Source organism: Micromys minutus (genome assembly GCF_963924665.1).
Source record: "Micromys minutus genome assembly, chromosome: 6".
In the NCBI taxonomy this organism is placed as follows: Eukaryota; Metazoa; Chordata; class Mammalia; order Rodentia; family Muridae; genus Micromys; species Micromys minutus.
The window spans coordinates 7321187-7327723 of NC_137975.1; the positions used below are offsets into that span (position 1 = coordinate 7321187).

Genomic DNA, 6537 nt, shown 5'->3' on the forward strand with positions numbered 1-6537 from the left:
TCTGCTTGAGAGACATCTAGATTACCTCCAGTTTCTGACTACCACAAATAATGCTTCTATAACCGTAGTGGAGCACGTGTCCTTACAATATGGTAGAGCATCCTTTGTTTCTATGACCAAGAGTGGTATCTGATGGTCTTCAGGTAGAGGTATTTGTAATCCCCTTAGGTACTACAGATTGACTGACAGAGTGGTTTGTCCCAGGTTATAATCTCTCCGGCTATGGAGGATTGTTCCCCTTTCTCCACATCATGGCGAGCAAGTGCTGTACTTGAGTATTTGATCTTACCAATAACTCAGGGTTATTTTTATTTGTATTTTACTGATGACTAAAGTTATTGATCATTTCTTTAAGTTCTTCTCAGCCTTTAGAAATTCCTCTGGCGATAATTCTGTTTAGCTATGTGCCCAATATTTTAATAGAGGTTATTTGATGTTTTACACTCTAACTTCTTCAGATCTTTACTTATTATGAATATCAGATAGGGTTAGTAAAGAATTTTTTTTCCAATATGTAGGCTGACATTTTGTCCTTTCGATAATGCCTTTTGACCCAAAGAAAGGTTTTACTTGGGCGTGCAAGCGCAGGTACTGGGTGGGGGGTAGAGGTGGGGGGGAGGGGTTGAGTGTGGCTGCCTGCTCAAGCTCCCAGCAGGCCTGCTCATCTGCATGCTGCAATGCTCCACGGGAAATCGGTGACAGAAGCCTCTACTCCCTCTGGCCCAGGCCCGGGAGGCAAGCGGTTTTGAGGTGGTTCTTCAAGTAGGCTGGAAGATTACGATCCAGCGCGCCCCCCACGGAGCAAGCAGAGAAGGTAACAGAAGGTGACAGCAGGTAGAGGTCACTGGGGAATGATGGGCCCACTAAGAAGAAAGCAAAGAAAGTTCCAAAGAAGGAAGGAGAAAACACTTCAAAAGCATCTCACAACCCTAAACAGAGTCCAGACAAAAGCTCTTCCGAAGAGACTTGCCAAAGTGTACTGATTTGGAAGATAGCACTCTACCATGTGCAAAGAATGCGGTTTTGTCTGAAGATTCCAAGTCCCAGGCTAATCGGAAAGACAGTCAATTTGGACCATGCCCAGAAATTCCCCAGAAGACTTCGGACTGGAAGCCGCTTTACAAGTGGTCCAAGAGCGTGTCCACACCGCTGGAAGTTCAGTACATGGGCGCGAAATAGCAGCACAGGGACACCGTTCTGTGCGTGGAATGTGGTTACAAGGACAGGTTCTTTGGGGAAGATGCCGAAATCACTGCTTGGGAACTCAATATTTATTGCCGCTTAGACCACAACTTAATGACAGCAAGCTTACCTACCCACAGACTGTTCGTGCATGTCCCCAGACTTGTGGCCAAAGGGTACAAGGTGGGCGTTGTGAAGCAAACTGAAACTGCAGCATTAAAGGCCATCGGAGACAATAAAAGTCCCGTCTTTTCCCCGAAATTGACGGCTCTTTATAGGAAATCCACACTCATTGGAGAAGATGTGAATCCTCTTGTCAGGCTGGATGAAGCTGTAAATATTGGCGAGGTAATGACAGATACTTCTACCGACTATCTTCTGTGTGTCTAAGAAGAAAAGGAGAACACTGAAGGGGGAAAGAAGGGGAACGTTTCCGTTGATTTCGTCCAGAACTCCGCTTGCAGACTGGAGCTGGAGACTCACATATCAAGCCTGCAGCCTGTAGAACTCCTGCTTCCCTCAGACCCGCCTGTGCTCACGGAGATGCTCATCCACAGAGCCATCACTGTCAGTGTGCGGGATGACAGAATCCGAGTAGAAAGGATGGATAATACTTACTTTGAATACAGCTACGCTTCCCAAACAGTCATGGAGTTCTATGCCAGAGAGATGGTTGACAGCCCGGGCTCTCAGAGTCTCTCTGGTGTCATTAACTTGGAGAAGCCTGTGATCTGTGCCTTGGCTGCCATAATAAGGTACCTCAAGGAATTTAACCTGGAAAAGATGCTGTCCAAATCCGAAAATTTTAAACAGCTCTCAAGTGGAATGGAATTCATGAGACTTAATGGAACAATGCTAAGGAACCTGGAAATCCTACAGAATCAGACTGATATGAAGACCAGAGGAAGTTTGCTTTGGGCTTTAGACCACACTAAAACCTCCTTAGGGAAATGGAAGTTTAAAAAAAAGGGGGGCTACCCAAACGAACATTGCTTAAATTAAGGGACATAAATGTCCAACTCTATGCGGTATCTGATGTTCTCCATTCAGAATCCAGTGTCTGTGAGCAGACTGGAAGCCTTGTAAGTAAATTACCTGATGTTGAGAGATGACTGTGTAGCATTTACCACAAGAAGTGCTCAACCCAAGAGCTCTTCTAAATCATCAGAAGCCTGTGTCAACTGAAATCAAGCGTTAATGCCCACTGTTAATTCCCACATACAGTCAGACTTACTCTGAGCACTCATCTTAGAAGTTCCTGAGCTCCTCAGGCCAGTGGAGTAGTACTTAAAAGTTCTGAGAGAACAAGCTGCCGAAGCTGGCAATAAAACTGAATTATTCAAAGACATCTCTGACTTCCCTTTAATAAAAAAGAGGAAAGATGAAATTCAAGAAGTCATTCACAGCATCCAAATGCATTTACAAGAATTGCGAAAAAATATGAAAACTTCCTTCTTTACAATATGTGACTATCAGGACAAGAGTTTATGATTGAAATAAAGAACTCAGCTGTATCTTGCATCCCAACTGATTGGGTGAAGGTTGGAAGCGCAAAAGCTGTGAGCCACTTTCACCCACCCCTTATTGTGGAAAACTACAGAAGTCTGAATCAGCACCGGGAGCAGCTAGTCCTTGACTGCAGCACTGAATGGCTTCACTTTCTAGAGAATTTTGGTGAACATTACCACACTTTGTAAGGCCGTGGATCACCTAGCAACTGTTGACTGCATTTTCTCCCTGGCCAAGGGCGCTAAGCAAGGAAATTACCGCAGGCCAAGTCTACTAGAAGAAGAGAAAATCATCATAAAAAATGGAAGGTACCCTATGATTGATGTGTTGCTGGGAGAACAAGGTCAGTTTGTTCCCAACAGTATGAGTTTATCAGAGGACACCGAGAAAGTGATGATAATCACAGTACCAAACACGGGTGGGAAGAGCTCCTACGTAATACAGGTTGCACTGGCTACCATTGTGGCTCAGGTCGGCTCCTATGTTCCTGCAGAGGAAGCCACAGTTGGGATTGTGGATGGCATTTTCACAAAGATGGGTGCTATTGACAATATATCCAAAGTCCAGAGCACTTTCATGGAAGAACTGACAGACACAGCGGAGATAATCAGGAAAGCGACACCATAGTCCCTGGTTATCCTGGACGAGCTGGGAAGAGGGACAAGCACCCATGATGGAATGCAACTCTAGAGTATTTTATCAGAGATGTGACAGACAATTCCATTTGAAGATGTCTCACCACCAGCATCACCATACTTATTTGTATCTTTTGGAAGCATTTGAAAATAATTAGCAAAAATTGTAAGAATTTATCTGTCCTCGAGGTTTGTTTGCCCACATTGTATGTTCTCTTTCACTTGTTTCTCTGTATCCAAATGTTTTTTGTGAGTTTCTGTAATGTTCATGTGTGTGTGTGGGAGAGTGGATAGGTAGGGGGTGAGAGGTCAACTTCAGATGTTATTCTTTTAGCATCATCCTCACTGTTTTACAGGACTCAATTTTTCCCTGGACTTGACCTTGACAAGCTAGCTCTAGGCTAGGCCGTCTTTTCAGTGATCCCCAGGCTCTACATTTCTTTCCTTCACCAGTAATGTGATCAGAAGCATGTACCAGCATGCCTGGATTTAATATATAATTTCTAATATTTAGACTCAGGTAACTATCTTCCTGTTGCAAGCAGTTTACTGAGAAATCACACTCCAGGCCTAAAGTTTATTTTTTATTGCTATTTATTCCTCTATTTATGCCCCTCATATCAGGATGACCTGAGCAGTTTTAAATGTCCAAGAGGATCTTTTGGAAGCACCAATTAGACACAGTAGCTTGGGATTTCTGGATAAGAGAAAGTCTGAGGTATTAATGTCTAAGGAGCTTTGTTAGTTGTCTCAGAGCAGGGAGCACACTCTCTCTCTTGACAATAATGACTCCCCTTTGAAAAAGAAAAATGCAATACCAAGCAGAAGCTAAACGGCAAAAGAAAATGAAGTTTTCAATGTTTGAATTTTTTTCCTTAAGGATTTGCATTCATTTGAAGCCAATTATGTGGGCTTTGCTGCACTGGCAACTTTTTCTATTGTTTGAAGGATTTAAATATTACATTCTGGCTGACTCGCTGCCATGCAATACTCTGGCTTTTGTGGACAGTTATGGTGAGCAACCAGGCCTAGACATAACCGGCAGCTACTTCCATGACGTTATCTGAAATGTTTGGAAGTTTTCCTGTTAAGTCTCAGTAGGACACAAACCTAGACTGCATCAGAATCACCAGGGAGTTTTTCAAACTGATGAAATTCAGGTCAATTAGTATTCTAGGCTTAGCTTTATTTGAGGTTACCTAGTTCTCTCTTAAATAGTGTAGATGGTGCCAGGTTGAGTGAGAGGCTTTTAAAAGCACAGCAAAAAAGATGGAGGAAGACCTGCCTTTGATCTTTGTTTTCTACATGCATGTGTACATCTTCACCATGAACAAAATATGTACACAAGTACATATAAAACATCCTTATGAGCATGAATATATGCACATGTATGCACACAAACACATGAACACAAATATATACACATTCAAATACAGTATATTCACCAACAAAAACACAGAGTGACTTTGAGGATTATGATGTGCAACGAGAACCAACTAGACATTTTCATCTTTCTATATTTCAATTTTTCTCCTTGTTCCCTCCATGGTACATATGGGACAGCGTGCCTTGTAGAGATCTTTACATAGAATTTTCTAGAAGATGGCACAACATTCATGTCCTGAGGTTTTACTCTAGTAACATGATCATGCCTGTGGATATCAGACCCAAGAAACAACAAGTTTTATACAGAATTTTAGTAATTCTCCTACATTATTTTTGACAATCTGAAAGCCAAGTCTTGCCTGCTTTAAGTGCATATTAAAGTACATGTTTATATAAAGACAGAAAAAGTATTAGTAAGGCCACCCACCTCATTTTAGATAGTGTCTCTCATTGGTTTAAAATTAACCTATTAGGGTATACTGGTTTGCAAATCCCAGCGATTGTCCTGGCTTTTCCTTCCCAGTTCTGAGATTACAAGCAAATGCAACTATTTCAGACACTGTTACATTTGTTGTGACAACTGAGTTTCAGGCACTAATTTTTTTAATACTTTACCCACTTTGCCTAACCCCAGTCATATAATATTGTCTATTAACTGGCTTTGTCTGCTGTTCATTCTTACTCCCTTTCTAAAAAAATTTTGTGGTCCTTTAGGGTGTTAATATTTTTATATTTTTAAATAAATCTTTGCATTTTTCTTAATATTGTTTATGTGTGGAAGTATATTTGTATGTGTGTATGTGTGCATGTGCATGGGTGTATGAGTTTGTATGTGTGGCAGGGGGACAGACAATGGCTGTGGCTGTACCTTTGGCTGTGGCTGTGGAAGCCATAAAAGGGCATTGGACTCTCTGTAACTGGAGTTAGAGGTGATTGTGAGTCACTATGACTTGGGTCTTTGTAATGAAATGTGTGTTCTCTTCAAAAGCAGCAAATTATCTGAACTGCTGAGCCTTATCTCTAGCCAATGAGCTTAGCATTTATGAAACCCAATTTTAATTCTTAAAGAAATATGGGAGTGTGAGAGTAAAACAGAGGGAGGGGGAGGGGGAGGAGAGGGGAGAAGAAGAGGGAGAGGGAGAGGGAGACAAAGAGGTAGAGGAAGAGCTTGCTAAGCCTGAAAAACCCTGTGTCCAAATACCAACCAACACTTGGTGGGAAAGAGACAAACACCTTAAGCAGAGTGCAGATTATGTTTGTGATTCCAAGTAACATTTGTGCAGAGGAGCTAGGAGGATCAGGACTCAAGATCATTCCCAGCTTCTCAGTTCAAGAACCAGATGGTCTATGTGATAACATGCCTCAAAGGCAAATGGAAGGACAAACAATTAAGTCGTATGTACTTTCAAACTTTTGAAAATGCTGAGAAGCAGAAATTGACGCAAGAAAAGTACTGATCAACCACTGTAATGTATTTATTGATAACTTCCTGCACTTTCTTTTGCTTTTATTTTCTTAATACGCAGAAGTTTAAAAAGCTTCGGCAATCACACAGTTGTGGACATAATATATTGCAGTGTTTGTTTCCATAGATTGACTTTTGTTACTGAATTCCATGTAAGAAAGAGACGTGTAGACGCTGGCAATTGTGTTGTATCTCCTCATTCCCCCAGCACACACATCAGGAGGATAAGGAGTTATTCTTGCTCTAATTCCTAGTAAAATATTGGAAGTTGAGTCAGAAAAACATGCTTTTCAATAACAATGCTCCCATGTTTCTGCAGTTATTAAGAATATATATATATATATGCATACACATAAACAT

The 6537-nt window shown here is 41.5% G+C and overlaps 1 pseudogene across 1 annotated transcript; it reads left to right on the forward strand.

Moving 5' to 3' along the window:
* The first annotated feature begins 541 nt into the window (after positions 1–541).
* LOC308421691 (DNA mismatch repair protein Msh3-like) lies at positions 542–3419 on the forward strand (annotated as a pseudogene). The gene is made up of 2 exons: positions 542–602; positions 938–3419. The product of its transcript is annotated as a DNA mismatch repair protein Msh3-like (transcript).
* Positions 3420–6537: the final 3118 nt, after the last annotated feature.